Raw genomic sequence first — 16823 nt, 5'->3', positions numbered from 1 at the left:
CTTACATGCAGCAGGCAAGACAGCATGTGAGGGGGAACAGCCCTTTACAAAACTATCAGATCTCATGAGAACTCACTCATTATGACGAGATCACCATGGAGATAACCACCTTCATGATTCAATTACCTCCCACCAGGTCCCTCCCATGACATGTGGGATCATGAGAACTATAATCCAAGATGAAATTTGGCTGGGGACACAGCCAAACCATATCACACCCATAAAATTGGCTTGAAGATACATTATCAAAAAATGATAATTATAAACCAAGGGAAAGAAAGGTTTTGAATTCAAGAAACCATGATGAGCAAAGAGACCAGAAAAATTTCTCTTAACTCTAAATAATTATTGAGGCTACCACTCCAAAAATTAATATAATTTTTTTTTCAGATGAAGTCTCACACTGTCACCTGGGCTGGAGTGCAGTGGTGCAATCTCGACTCACTGCAGCCTCTGCCTCCTGGGTTCAAAGGATTCTCCTGCCTCAGCCTCCCAAGTAGCTGGGATTACAGGCGCCCACCACCACACCCAGCTAATTTGATGTATTTTTGGTAAAGACGAGGTTTCACTATGTTGGCCAGGCTAGTCTCAACTCCTGACCTCAAGTGATCCACCCGCCTTGGCCTCCCGAAGTGCTGGGATTACAGGCGTGAGCCACCATGCTCAGCCCAAAATATCTTAAGTAAATGGGGTTTCACCATATTGACCAGGCTGTTCTCCAACTCCTGACCTCAATTGATCCACCCGCCTTGGCCTCCCGAAGTGCTGGGATTACAGGCGTGAGCCACCATGCTCAGCCCAAAATATCTTAAGTAAATGGGGTTTCACCATATTGACCAGGCTGTTCTCGAACTCCTGACTTTGTAAGCCACTCACCTCGGCCTCCCAAAGTGCTGGGATTACAGGTGTGAGCAACTGTGCCTGGCCATATAATTTTTAAAAGAAGATTCATTAAACAAAGGATCCACAATATAATAAACAATTCCAAACTATCAAAAGCCAAATGATTAATTCTTGACACTGAGGAAATAAATGGATTATTTTGTTTCAAATTTCAGAACAACCAGTACAATAAGAGAAATAAGATATTCAATTTGGAAATCATTGGAAAGAAGTAACAAAGTTATAAACAGAGAAGTATTTTTAAACGACATTTGAAAACCCAAACAAAAGAAAACATAACACACGATGGCAGCAAAAAGTTTAAACATATTATGATTACAATTATGATTAGATAAGTTCCCCTGTCAAAGACAAAGAACAGTAATTAGTTGTTTGTAAGAGGTACACTTAAATTAAATGACACACAAAGGTAAAAACTGAACAAGGGAATGAGAAGCAAAACAATATGTAGAAAGAGATTTCAGCAGAAGTGGGAGTCATTCTTTCCAGTATAGGTTTGAATTCACAATACCTGTGGGGCCCGAAAAAGCTCAAATTAAAATTTAATGTAACGTGATCTCCAATTAGTAGTTCCCCAAGATGCCTTGCAAAATAGGCAATACAAATTCATTCTTGTTTTTGTTTTCCCCACAAGATGGGTGTCATTGTGACTGGCTGCTACCTCCCCATGAGTCTTCTAAAATAAAACCTGCAAATTCACATCTTCCCCATGCTTCCAGAGAATGCATATTCTTCGTTTGAAAAAAGAAAACCAGGTATGGTTGCATATGCTTGCAGTTCTAGCTACTCAGGAGTACTCAGGAGGCTGAGGTAGGAGGATCACTTAAGCCTAGGAGTTCAAGTCCAAGTGTAACCAAGACATATGGAGACCCTCTTTCTGGGGGCGGGGCGTGGGGGGAAGAGGACAACACTTAGGGGAACAGATATACGCAAACAGGAACAATAGTATTATCAACTTATAACAAGGAAAAAAATGACCACCAGACATTTGTAAAACATCCATAGCACAAAAGAGAAACACAACCAGATTGTAATTTTTTGGTTAAAGGTCTGTAAAATGCTGGCTAATTTTGAGGATATAGTGCAAAAAAAAAAAAAAAAAAGATTTTGTTAACAACAACAAAAAGAAAGATAAGAAATGCCAGGAGAAAGTTAAAACCTCTATACTAAAATAATGGTCCTAACATTAAGCAAAGTAAAATGTGGTATGATTTTCAGTGGTCAGCAGAGTGTAAGAATAAATAATCTATTTGCACTTGATACTTTCAGCTGTCACAGAGGTCATAGAATTGGGCTTATTGAGAAGGAAAGGTAAATGCTAGCACACTAACTGGCTCAGAAGTGAATAAAAGTGCAGTTTGCTCAAACAACTATATAGGAAAAAGTCTAATAATTTGATGTAAAAATGGGCAGAAGATTTGAATAGATATTTCTCAGAAGAAGACATATGAATGGCAAACAGGCATATGAAAATGTGCTCAACATCATTGATCATCAGAGAAATGTAAATCAAAACTACAATGAGATATAATCCAACTCCAGTTAAAATGGCTTTTATCCAAAAATCAGGCAATAACAAATGCTGGTAAGGATGTAGAGAAAAGGGAACCCTTCTACACTGTTAGTGGGAATGTGAATTAATACAACCACTATGGAGAACAGTTTGGAGGATCCTCAAACAACTAAAAACAGAGCTACCATATGATTCAGCAATCTCACTGCTAGGTATATACCCAAAAGTATATTGAAGAGACATCTGCACTCCCATATTTGTTGCAGCACTGTTCATAATAGCCAAGATTTGGAAGCCACCTAAGCGTCCATCAACAGATGAATGGAGAAACTGTGGTACATATACACAATGGAGTACTATTCAGCCATAAAAAAGAATGAGATTCTGTCATTTGCAGAACTGGAGATCATTATGTTAAGTTAAATAAGCCAGGCACAGAAAGACAAACATATTTTCACTTATTTTTGGGATATAAAAGTCAAAACAATTAAACTCATGGAGATGGAGAACAGATAGATGGTTACCAGAGGCTAGGAGGAGGAATTGGGAGGGGGGCATTGGTGATGGTTAATGGGTACAAAAAAATGGTTAGAACGAGTAAATAAGACCTAGTATTAGATAGGACAACAGGAGGATTATAGTTAAAAATAATTTATTTGTACATTTCAAAGTAACTAAAAGAGTATAATTGTATTATTTGTAACACATAGGATAAATGCTTGAGGTGATGGATACCCCATTTACCCTGATGTGGTTATTACACATTGTATGCCTGTACCAAAAGATCTCATGTACCCCATAAATACATATACCTACTATGTACCCATACTAATTAAAAATTAAAAAAATTTAAAGAAATTACAGTTTATTTGACCAAAGTTTTACTAAGCACAGATGTATTAAATATAATTTTATTGTCTTTTTGATATTATAATAATGAAGGTATCTACACAGAAGTCGGAGATGAGAAGAAAATGATATAATATGCACCTACTACATGGTGGGTAGTTTATATACTAAAGTTATTGTTATGAGAAAGAATGGCTTAGGAATATTATTTTAAATTACTAAGGAGTGTTTAAAAAAATACCGAAAGCAAAAATGACAAAGGCAAGAAGAAACAGTAGATAATGTGAGTAAATCTTAATCTTTCCAAGAGAGGAGACAGTTCATAATGTCTAAAATTGTTAAACCATAACATAGAGATATAGTTATCTTATTCATAGTTAAGGAGATAACTACTATAGCACAAAATAGTGCCAAAAGTGGTTGCCTCTGGGAAATATGATTATAGATATTATAATATTTTGGACTGTCAAAATCTGCTTTTAAGACTGAGGAAATACAAATAGGACAATGTTTATTTGAAATTTGTATCCTCAGGGAATGTAAAGAAATTAATGTATCCACAAAATAATAATAGCTGCTATTCAAAAACAGTTTTCTTGAAAGTTAAAATAGTGATAGTCTTCTAAAAATTTTGTTAGTTTTGGTTTTATCTTTAATCTGAGTTACATAGAAAAGTGTTTATTTCAAATTAGGCAAGCTTATTTTATGCCTTTTTCTGTCTTTTTTTCTATCAACTAGAGTTTTATTGTGTTCAGAAAATGCCATGCATTAAAAGATTACTTTTGAGAATTTCTAGAGATTTTCTTTGTTGCTAAAGAGATTTTTGTAATTGTTACATGGGATTTTAAAAAGAATGTAAATTATCCTTTTTGTCAAGTATAATGATTTCTGAAACCTAGCTGTGTCAGAATACTGTATAATACTGTAATACTATATTGTTTTTGGCTATGAGTAATTATTTCTTAGAGTGGTATGTTAAAGCCTCGACCCTTGTGACTTTATCTGTTTCTCTCTCTACATCTAAACATCTCCAAGAAATGTTATTTGCAGTACCAAGACCATAACTATTATGTATTTAATCGAAATAAAATATTTCAGCCCTTTGTAATTCACCTTGAACTTTATTTTGTTAAACATAATTGTTGTTGATTATACAACCTTTGATTATCAATCCCTAGATACACTTTTCTAATCCACTATAATTGTTTCAAAATAAAAGAAGAAGGGAAGGTTGTAGTAAAACCCTCCCAAAACTCCTCCTCCATAAAAGTAATGAGGATACTGGCCCAAAAAAAAAAAAAAAAAAGTCAAAATCAACTTTTCAGAATCCTGGAAACTAACTGAAGTTTTCCAACAATCTGAGGAACTTTTATTTTAGAAAAATAATCAGATCTTGGTAACAATGAGCTTTGTGGTGCTTGAACTTACTTTATGCCCATTCAAATTCATGATATCCTTTAAGACCAACAGACTCACACCCACAGTAACTGAAAAACAACAGCCTAGTAGTCACTGGGTGGGAAGAAGGGTTTGGAAATCACCCAAATCCACATGCAAAATGACCATTTGACCTGTATGGAAGCTACCTGAAAAATTTCATTCTCAAGGTTTGTTATTATTTTATTTAGTTAGTTATTTAGAGAAAGAGTCTCACTCTGTTACCCAGGCTGGAGTTCAGTGACATGACCTTGACTCACTGAAGCTTTGACCTCCTAATTTCAAATGATCCTCCCACCTCAGCCTCCCAAGTAGCTAGGACTGCATGTGCTTGACCAACACCTGCTAATTTTTTTTTTTCAGAGACAGGGGTCTTGCTATGTTGCCCAGGCATGTCTCAATTTCCTAGCCTCAAGTGTTCCTCACACTTTGGCCTCTCAAAGTGCTGGAATTATAGGTGTGGCAGGTTTATCTTTATTTGGCCTGACTTAGAGCTTTCTCTGTGAGAATAGCCATATTCCCAGGTGTGTGTCTAAAGCAACTATTGGCAATTGTTGAACAACACAGCTTCCTTAAGCAGAGATCCCATTTAGGGCTAATAAGTGGCTAGGAAACTTAAAAGGAAAAACTGGGGAATGAAAGGACTTTAGAGGATAGTTAAAAACTCCACACATTCCTGGGAATCTAGAAGGCCACATGCATGTGCAGGACTGCGAACATGTACAGAAAACACTGGAGAAGGTCTTAATTGCTCACCTATGACTGACCTTTAGTTGCTATAAAATCAAGAAGTAAAGGTTAAGGCAGAACTGTAAGTTGTCTGAAGTGTTGAAGATGTTCCTGAACATAAACACAGAGTCTGTCAGCAAAGGCTGTGAGACTTATTGGTCCAAGGTATGCAAGGAGATCCCTGTCCAATCACTAGCTGATGAGTAAATTAAAGAATACAGACTTGACAGAATTAGTCCAGGAAAGTCACAAACAAATAAAAGGAAAATAAAGAGAGGCACAACAACTAGCAACAGGAGCAAGTCCTGGAAGTCCTATTTCCATCTGATTTCCAGCGTTGTCACAGTATGTTTATTATAAATGTCTCACTTTTCAGTAAAAAATCTTGAGATACCCAAATAAATGAGATAGAGGTACGCCCCATATATAGGGTGTGGCGGGTAGGGATGGAGGAATAAATAATCAATAGAAACTATCCCTGAGAAAGACTACTGGACTATTAAGACCTTGGACTTACTAGTCAAAGATTTTAAATCAGCTATTATAAATGCCTTTGAGAACTAAAGGAAACCATGATTAAAAAATTAAATAAAAATATGAGACTATCTCAAATAGAAAATATCAATAAAGTGGTAGAAATAATTTTAAAATAAAGTAGAAATAACGCACTTAAAAATTAAAGTAAATGATATAAAAATTTTACTAGAAGGACTCAAAAACAGATTTGAAATGGCAGAAGATGGAATCAATGGAGCTAAAGATAGATCAATTGAGATGATCAATTCTAAGGAACACAAAGAATTATGAATGAAAAAAATTGAGCAGAGCCTCAGGGATATGTGAGACATCATCAAGCACACCAACATAGGCATGATAAACTCTCAGAAGGATTGGAGCGAGAGAAAGAGGCAGAAAGAATATCTGAATAAATCATAGTGTGAATTGTTTCCTATTTGATAAAAAACACTAATTTGCACATTCATGAAGATTAAGGAACTCAAAATAGAATCAACTAAAAGGGATCCACACCTAGACAAATCATAGTAAAACTGTCAATAGCCAAGGACAAAGAGAGAATTTTGAGAACAACTCATCACCTATAAGTGATCATCAATAAAATAATTCCTATCTGAAACTATGGTGGCCAGAAATAGAATGACATTTTCAGTGTTGTAAGAAAATGATTGCCTATAAAGAATTGTACATCCAAAGAAATTTTCCTGTGAAAATAAAGGAGAAAATTAATTCCCAGACAAAAATTCTGAAAAATTAATCCCTAGCAGACCTGCCCTAAGAGAATACTAAATGGGGGTTTCTAGGCTGAAATGAGACATACCAAAGAGCAACTTGAATTCACATAAGACACAAGGAATACTGTTAAAGGTTAACTACATAAATAAATATAAAATACATTATAAATATATTTTTATTAGTAACTCTTTTCTTCTATCTGATTTAAAAGGCAATGGCATAAAGCAATAATTATAATAAAGTGTTGATGGGCTTATAATGAATATACCAATAACTTAAATGGATTTTGCATTGAAAAATTATTAATGAATTTATTTATAGATTAAATGTTAATACAGAAATTAAAGTAGACTTCCTCATCTTTACATGGGATATTTATAGAGACATATATATCACAATTAATAATAAACTATCAAATGTTATCAAATAATAAACTATCAAACTATCAAATATCAAAATAATAAATAAAACAAGAATTGTGACTACCATATTACTGTTATCATTCAGTGTTTCTGTATTTTCTAGTGCATTCAGCCAGACTAATAAAAGAAAAATAAAGAGATAATTATTACAAAGGAAACCACAAAGCTGCAATTATTTCAAACAATGATTTAGAAATACAAGCTTATTAAAAAATAATTTTAATGAAAACCCCCACAAAGTTAGTACTAGTAGCCTAAGTAGGTGAATTGACAAGATATTAGCTAAATATACAAAACCCAAATTTTCATATACACAAGTCATTACCAACTAGATAATACTGAAAAGCAAATATGTAACTCACAATAGTACCAACTGCATAAAATATCTGTGAATAAATAAGAGCCCAGAATGAAATGTTTGCATCCTCTATGGTAGATTAAGTATCAACAAACATCCAGTAGAAATCAGCATATCAGGAAAATATTACTTGTAAGTCAATAAGATAAAAGACACACAATACAGTAGCAAAAAAGCAGAAATATACACGCAAAATTTCCTAGATTAAATAATTGATAGTGAACAATAAACCACTTTAAAAGTTATGAAAGATGGTCAAGCTTGCAAATAAACCAGATCCCATTCCTGGTATAGTTATGCAGTTCAATATGGTAAACACTAGTCACATGTGGCTTTTTACATTTAAATTAAATAAAAATAAAAATTTAATTTCTTAATCGCACCACCCAAATTTCAAGTGCTCAGTAGTCATATATAGCTAGTGGCTACTATATTAGACATCATAGATATAGAGCATTTACATCAATGTAGAAAATTCTATTGGGCAGAACTTGTCTATGAGATTTAAATTGGTTATGTGGGAAATGGGCCCTGATTCACTATTGGTGGGAGTGTAAATGTGTCCAGCTTTTATAGAGAGAAATGTGGCAATATTTGTAAAAGTTAAAAATGGATTAAGAACATTATTTTCTTGGGAGTTATAATCATATTTGTACATATGTACAAAAAGATAGTAAAAGGACACTCATAGCATTACTTTATAATACATAACAAATAATTGGAAATACTCTAAATAACGCTGATAAATATAGTTAGCTAAATTACATAACCTATTAAGTGAAAAAACAAGTAACAAAACAATATACACAGTATCATATTATGTGTGTATGTATGCGTGTGCATTTGTGGTATGGTGAGACTTTGTGTCCCCACCCAAATCTCATCTTGAGTTATAATCCCCATAATTACCATAATCCCCACGTGTCAAGGTGGAGGTAATTGAATCATAGGGGCAGTTTTCCCCATGTTGTTCTCATGATAGTGAGTGAGTTCTCATGAGGTCTGATGGTTTTATAAGCGGCTCTTCCCCCTTTGCTCTGCACTTCTTCCTTCTACCTTGTGAAGAAGGTGCCTTGCTTTCTCTTACCTTTCCCAATGATTGTAAGTTTCCTGAGGCCTCCCAGCCATGTGGAACTGTGAGTCAATTAAACCTCTTTCTTTTATAAATTACCCCATCTTGGGCAGTTCTTTATAGCAATACAAAAATGGACTAATGCAATTTGTAAAATCTGTGTGTATTTGTAACTGGAAGAAATAGGCTTTCAAGGATGCTCGATAAACTTTTATGATAGTATTATATAATAGTCAACCTTAGAAAGAGTTGAAATTTAAAATATACTGTCATGTTTTGCTCTTTTGCAGTGTTAGAGTTTCATTCCTTTCATAATTAAAAAAAAGAAGTTTAAAGAAACCATAGTAGTAGAAGCAGTGCCCTAAGTATTTTCCCCACCATTTTAGAGGTTTCATCCATTTCAGAGAAATAGTTAACATTGTCACAAACCCTAAGAAAATTATTAGTGTCATACACCCACTTTCTTCAAGTAATGGCTGCAATTCAGATATGGAATTCTGAATAATAAAAAACTATACACACTTAAGAAAGAAACATAAAAAATACTTTTATATTTTCTAATGTATTACCAAGTTCAGTGAATTCGAATAGAATGCAAACTGTGGCTTGATTTTATCTATACTGAAACAACAGCAATTTTTCATCTTTAACTGTTGTGTGTGCTGTTAACTTTAAGCCTGATTCATCTCTTGAGGACTGAGGTGACATACTCACTCATGTAGAACTCTCTTAGAATACAGCCAAGAGCATGGAAAACAAATCTAACTGTTTTTGTAAAAGTGAGAAATATACATATATTATTTTAGCTGGAACCTTCAGTCAACTGGTAGAAAAATTGAAATTTCATTCTAATATCAGAACTTACAGTTAAAGCATTAAAATATATATATCAGATTCTCCTTTAGTATACACAAATGATTTCTTGTGGGTATGAGCATTTTATATCCTATATATTCCTATCACTTTTCCTGTCAATTTTAATAATTTTAGCATGTTTTTGATAAAAGTCACAGCTAACATTTACGAAGAATTTAATTTTACTATATGAATAACCATTTTTGTATTTTCTCATTTAAATTTCATTGGTATACTTTCTAGGAAAATGCTGTCTTTGTGCTGTTAATATCATGATGCTGATTATGAAATACATTGGACGAAACAGTAAAGTAGTAAGATGTATTTCTAAGACGTCTTCTCTTAAACCTTTTCAATATTTCTCTCCCTATTTTTATTTACTGTCTTCCTCCCGCCGTAACCTAAGCGTTCTGTGTTGTTTCCCACTGCAATGGCCCATGAAGACCCGTTCTTTCTCAACATGGCTTAATGTTTCCTTCTACGGAATTTAGTTATCCCGTCTCTTATCACCTCAGAATGTTGGTTTCAGCTAGTTTTCTGTTTGGAAGCAGTATAAATAGTGGTAACAAAAAGCTTTCTTTTGAGGTATTTACATCTAAATGTACTCATGCAACCGATAGGAATGAAAACATAATGGCAAAGTCACAGAGAAAGAAGCCAGTCAAAGAGGTAGAGCATTTTGAGATGGGGATGTCTGGGGTCCTTTAAGACATTACTCAAAAGCCTCATTAGCCCTGTATGATGTTTCATACTGGATATTCTAATTAGTATGTCTGCAGTGTGTTTTATTTATAAATGTTGAATTTTTCCCATTATATTTCAAAAAAGATGTGATGGATATATTATTACCTACAACATTATTCTTTTCTATAGACAGTATGACCTGATTCATACAACCTCTTAAAGGCATTTCTGTCAGAGAGCAGCAAGAGAAAACTGATAGCAGAAATCCTAAATTCTAGTTACTTACTCAAGCTTGTTCCCAATTTCTTTTTCTTTTTTTTTTCTTTTTTTTTTTTCTTTTTTTTAGACAAAGTCTCACTCTTGTTCCCTAGGCTGGAATGCAATGGCGCGATCTTGGCTCACCGCAACCTCTGCCTCCTGGGTTCAAGAGATTCTCCTGCCTCAGCATCCCGAGTAGCTGGGATTACAGGTGCCTGCCACCAAGCCCAGCTAATTATTTTTGTATTTTTAGTAGAGATGGGATTTCACCATGTTGGCCAGGCTGTTCTCGAACTCCCAACCTCAGGTGATCCTCCCGCCTTGGCCTCCCAAAGTACTGGGATTACAGGCATGAGCCACCATGCCCAGCCACCCAATTTCAAGGTTATATATCAACAGATACTTTCTTAAATTATTACATGAAAGGATTTTGTGAAAATCTATATTAGTATAAAGAATTACAAACACTGCCCAGAAAAAAATAGTCATCTTTATAAAAGGCTATAAATACAAAATACAAGCAATCCCAGAGCTAAAAGAGAAAAGGCTACTTAGATGCCAAGCATCTCTCTTCAAAAATATGTTTAAATTTGTATTACAAAACCAACCTAGAACTAGGACATTGTATGTTTTTCTGCAGCTCTGCCGGTGACTATGTGTTGCCTAAATCACCAAATATCTTTGGGCTTCCTTACGTCATTTGTGAAATGATGGAGCTTGAATAATAGAATTTCAGCTCAGCTGAACCATTGTATGAGTGGAGGTTCCTCTCCCTCTCAGTCTAGATTTAAAAAATTAAACTGTTTGAGCTAATTGTAGATTTACACACAGTTGTACAAAGTAAGACAGAGAAATCCCATATACCAGTTACCCAGTTTCCTTTAGTGGTAACACAAATACAGTGCACAAATATAGTATAATATTACAACCAGAATACTAGCATTGGTTCGGTTAAGATACAAAAACAGCTCACTATTTTTTTAATTTCTGAGTATTAATCAGGAAAAGGTAGTATAATTTTTGAGAGCTTACTGTATGGCGTGTTTTACATGTTTTCTTTCATTTAGTTCTAATTATACACCACTTTGAAGATAAGGCTCAGCTAAAAGCAGAAGAATCGGGTTCAAGGTTTACTTGACTTCACAGCCCTTATTCTTTCTATTCAGCATGCTGCCCCTCAAAGACCTTTATCATTGCTTCACATAGCATTACACTGTGCCACATGTATCACTAGAAATATATGTACATTATGTGCCTCTGTTTTCCTCAGGAAAACTTTGTTTGCAAAGTTTTACAGAGGCACAGGCCTGGGAAGATTTAAAACATATCCAGGTCTAGGTCACCCCCCCTACATCGGTCATTTGGCCAGGATTAAATTTGCAGCATCTATCTTCAAGGCTCCCTTCTTTCTTTTCTGCCTTTTACACCATAGCCTCATTTTCTGAATAATAAATGATGGCAGAACACAGCACAGAAAGAAGGGACACTTTGAAAGGAGTCATTTATATGTTCCAGCGAGGAAAAGCACTTTAACAATCAAATCTACTCTGATGAGTTCCTTATTTCTATAAAATAAACAAAATCACACTTACTTTTCTATGAAGATATAAATGCAAAATTGAAAACCATACTGATTAGACAGTCTTCTACCATCCCCTACCAATCTACTAGAGTACAAACACTAAAGTCTTTCCGAGCCTCTAGGGACTCTTAAACCATTGTAGCTTGAGTCCCTTAGAAGTAACACTGGAGTAACAATTAATTTACACAATAAATATATATTGAGGGTCTGCCAAATGTCAAAGTTAAAATACTAAGTACATATGGTGAACCAGAAAGATACAGCTCTTCCGTGATATATATGGAGCATAAGTATATATTTATTTCATAATGAATGATTTCATACAAATATAAATTATACAAATTAGATTTGTATAATTATATAAGTAGACATATATTTGCATGTTATATACATTATGGAGGGGATTCATGAGACATTATAATAACATATAAAAGGGCAACTTAATAGAATATGAAAGTTCAGAGAAAATTTCTTTGAGAATAGAACATCAGACTTGGAAACTGAAGAATGGGAATAGCTTCTGCACTTGGACAGAAGCCTGTGACCTGGGGACTGGTATCTTTTGAGCGGCTAAATGCTTGCTCATTCCACTGACCTGGAGATTATTCCTGGCTGTACACTGTGTCCTTCTCTGGGGCTTTCAGCTGGAACACTTACACATACATGGCATGGTCTCTCCATGTGGCCTGGGCTTCCTCACAACATGGTGGCTGGATTTCAAAGATGAGGAGAGGAACGGAATGTGAGCTAGATGGAAGCACTATCACCTATTATGCTGCAGTGCCCTAGACTAGAAAGTCACTTGGCATCACTCATATTTCATTTTTTTAGTGTAGTCACAAAGGCTAGCCCACTTTTATGGGGAGGAGAAATAGACTTTACACCTTGATGAGGAGTGGTAAAACTGTGGAAGAGCATTAAAACAGCAAATATAGTATTTTTAGAAATTTTGGGGAAATGCAATCTACCTGAAATAACTATCATAGTTCAAACCTATAAAACAGAGTACAGTTCAGCTGCCACCTTTTACCCGAGTGAGGAAAAGCTGCAAGTCCATTTTGTAGAGCCACAAATGCAAAACCTAAATTTTAATTCTAGAATTTTATGCTCAGTAAAAATGCAATTTTCTCACATATATGTTTTGTATGTTCATTTCCACTAGTTCAACTATGTGTCAAATATCAATTATATTTCAATTTCAATCTCTCAGAATTAAGTGAAGAAAGGACAGATTTACAAATAGATTTTTATCAAGCATTAACTGTTTTCCACTTTCTGCCACTTTAAAATCATTGGCCTTCTAAATGAATTTACTCCATTCATTTTAACCCATGCCCCCTTCCTTTTCTTTTGGTTGTCTCTGTCTGCCACTTTACTTATTACTGTCTGAGAAAACATAATCTTATGACTGCAACAAATGTATTCAACTGTCCTAGTGGAATGATTCCTAAGGGAAGATGGATGGGAATAAACAAAGTGAAAAGAGAAAACACCAATGTGGCTAGTGGTTGCGTGCAGGGGCTCTGATGTCAACCACCTGAGTTTGAAATCAAGCTCCAAAATTCACCATTTGTGAGACTTGATTTACTTAACCTTTTTTAAACCTTGGTTTCCTTTATGTGACAAAAAGGGTTATTATAATAGGGTCAAGCAAGTTGAGTTATTTAAGTATAAAACTAAATAAAGCTTATAAACCATGCCCAGTGTTGGGCATATTTAAGTCCTCGGGAAAAGTTAGCTATTACAGCAAAATTATTTACATTAATAAGAAAAAATGGTACCTAGTTTAGCTATCCAATGAAGGTAAGCACATAGGGAAATGGATATGGGATTATTATCATATGGTGTGTCCTCAGACATTCAGCTTTTCAGTACAGCAGACTTCAAGTAGCCCTGAGATAATCAATTAGTATCATGGGGACTACAGCATGAGGGCCAGTGACGTTGGCCTCTTTGTATACCTAGACCTCTCATAGTTTTTCCCACCAAATCTGATTGGGTTAGCTTCCTTATCATCTACAATGGTCTCTGCATTTCCACCTAGACAGTTACTTTAGCTGTGTCCAGTAAATTGAGGTTTGTTTGCTTTTACCACACTAGCCCAAAGACAGAATTGTTTGTGCTTCAAAGGAGACTACAGGCTTAGCAGCCTCCTAGAATTTTGTAAATTCTCTCTGAAAAGAGGCATGTTTGTTCGAAATGGAATATACAGCTGGGTTCCTGTCGATCTCAGAGGAGATGGGGAATCTCTTCCTCCACTGCCCTTGCCATCACTGTCAGCCATCAAACATTTGAAAATCACCCCACTATGCTGTAGCTGCTATTGCTTGGCCTCCCACCCTGATGACGGTTAAAACCTGCATTACCCATCGCTGATTATCTTGTGCTTCTCTTTGGCGTCCGACAGCAACCTGCTTCACCTCCTTATTTTTTCAACCATCATTCAAGTGTAGACTCTTTTGGGATAAGAGTTATTTTGTCTTATTCTCCTATCAATAATGCTTTTTCCTTCTGTTCCTCGATCCCATCTCTTTTCTGCTCCTTCTAAACTCCTTCCCTAAGTCCACCATTCCATGATTAATGATCTCTAGAGACGGTTAAACTCTTTGCAAAGTACTTTACACATATGGGATTTAAATAACATTTCATTCTCCCTGAAAGACCCTGATTAATATTTTCTTCTTTCAAGCAAGACTGTGTGTTCTCCCATGTCTTACCTCTTAGCATTGAGAGTCAGGGTTTGAACACTCTATGCTCTTCATCATTATTTTCAGATCCTCATTCATCAGCCTTCTCATAAAACTGTCATGCGTCTCCATGGCTGATGCCAACAAGCTGTATTCTCTCCATCTCTATTAGGGCTAAGGAGCAATCTGGAAGCTGTTCTACAAATAGTGTTTAATTCTCTACTGCAGATGACATGGTTGTGTTCCAGAATCCTTAGGATTTATGCTGTGAAACTCCTACTAGGGCTTGTGAGAAATTCCACACAACATGTGTTTTTCCACCACAAATTACGTGTAACAATTTTAAGTTTGAAACTGTGAAGGATCTGAGACATTACTTCTAGATGAAAGAATACATCATTTGTTCGCAGATCATCTCAGCAGTGCCCCAATTCTCCTTTGGGCAACACAATGAGGGCCAGATATCACTTGTGCATGTAGAGGTTTTGCTACAGAAGAGGAATCCAAAAATTATGAGAATCAGAGCTTAAGTAGGGCATCTGGCACATCTATTCCTCCTCCTCCCTAGAGAAGGATTTTTGCTTTGCAATGTAAACAAATCTTCTCCAGAGAGAGGAAGAAAAAATTGATAGCTTTTCTTTACCATTTTGAAATATAAGCAAATGACTCCAGCGAGGATTTACCTTTCAGGTTCCTATTCAATTATCCTTTACTCAGAAATCCTGGATCATGCAGAAATGAAAAATATTAGTTGTTTCACAACACTATGGTCTAGATGGTACAGTTGTTCTCATAGCAGTCTGAATCTGCTGCAAGGCACTTTTCTACTCTGAATCCTATTCACATTTAGCTGTATTCCATGCCATCCACTGAAGGTTAGAGTACTATTCCCAGTGGTGGACTATTCTGTCTCTTGGACCCCAAGATGCTCTATTCTTAGTGCTGGGATGTGTGAGACGCAATAATTTGTCATTTATTTTCAAGGGGAAAATATTGCCCAGACCTTTGGGACTCTCAAATTTTCCAATGCAATTGGTCCTGATTCTTCATGGGGTTTATTTCCCATCTCCTGAAAGTCATATGTTTAACCAAAATCATATTTTATTAACATATTTGCCACTTCTTGCTCATCTAGTCCTAAAACATGATGTTATCTATATAGTAGATTAATATGATATTCTGTAAATGTTTAGACAGTATAGATCTTTTCAGACTATGTTAGGACTGATGACAGAAGAGTTCACACAGGCTTGTAGGAAGACCATAAAAGTATATTGCTGTCTGTTTCAAATGAATTTAAACTTATTCTGGTCCTTCTTCTTAACAGGAATGGAAATAAAAACATTTGCCCAAGTAATGGCCATAGAGCACTCCATGTATTTGAGCCCATGTTAATTATTCCACATCCAGTACAGCAAACAGAATTTATCAGGTTGACTAGTGAACTAATCTGGGATATAATGCAGACCATCACCTTTGTATTTCTTAAGGCTTTAAAGGTGGCACTGATCTCTGCCATTCTCTTCAAGATACAGTATTTTTTTTTTATTTTCTAACTCAACCAGTGGGAAAGGAGTTGGTGAGTTTCAGAGGTTTCCATGTAGCCTTCCTCACTACAATATATTCTCCCAATCAGGACAGAAACACCTGTGAGAGTTCTAATATCAATCCAGTATATCTACACCAATTACATAGTCAGGGCCAAGATCAGAGAAATGGCCACTGGTTGGTTCTGAGGAATTGGTGGACTCACTGTGTGACAACCCATGACAGTATTGCATGGATTATATACTCCACATTTGTGAGCATTTTAGACTTAGTCTAAGCCAACTTAGTGTCTAACAGTGCTTAAAATACTTTGTATTCCTCTTTTGTGTATGGTTACTTGTATGAATAACTATAAGTCCCTTTGTAGAAAGACTGTGGGAATCACTTTCCTACATACTTGTCCATTTGCCTGTTCAGGCAGGGTTCTTTCTCCTGAGAACCCAGTTTGCCCTTCAGCTCATATGTTTCAGATCTGAAAATTGTCTCAGATATGGAAACAGACAAACATTTGAAGCATTTCATTAGTCCAGGTGTGCTTGGCCTTTTCGTCTAATTTATTTTGATTATATGAACTGAGTAATTTCGTTTTAGGTTACCAATCTATCTGCCTTTAGGGAAGCTGTGTTTTATTAACCATTTCCATGGTGTCCTGTAGTTCAGGACCCCAGATTGTCA

The 16823-nt window shown here is 35.5% G+C and overlaps 1 long non-coding RNA gene across 1 annotated transcript in view; it reads left to right on the top strand.

Moving 5' to 3' along the window:
* Positions 1-1538: 1538 nt before the first annotated feature.
* LOC105548262 overlaps positions 1539-16823 on the top strand; it is a 34087-nt gene continuing 18802 nt past the window's right edge. Inside the window, exon 1 of the long non-coding RNA XR_001007367.1 lies at positions 1539-1658. This is a non-coding gene — a long non-coding RNA (uncharacterized LOC105548262). The remainder of the gene's footprint in view (positions 1659-16823) is intronic.

The sequence above is a fragment of the Mandrillus leucophaeus genome, unplaced genomic scaffold (genome assembly GCF_000951045.1).
Source record: "Mandrillus leucophaeus isolate KB7577 unplaced genomic scaffold, Mleu.le_1.0 Scaffold406, whole genome shotgun sequence".
NCBI classification, from domain to species: Eukaryota; Metazoa; Chordata; class Mammalia; order Primates; family Cercopithecidae; genus Mandrillus; species Mandrillus leucophaeus.
Note: the sequence above shows the minus strand (reverse complement) of the source record. Positions and strands in the feature narration are given on the sequence as shown.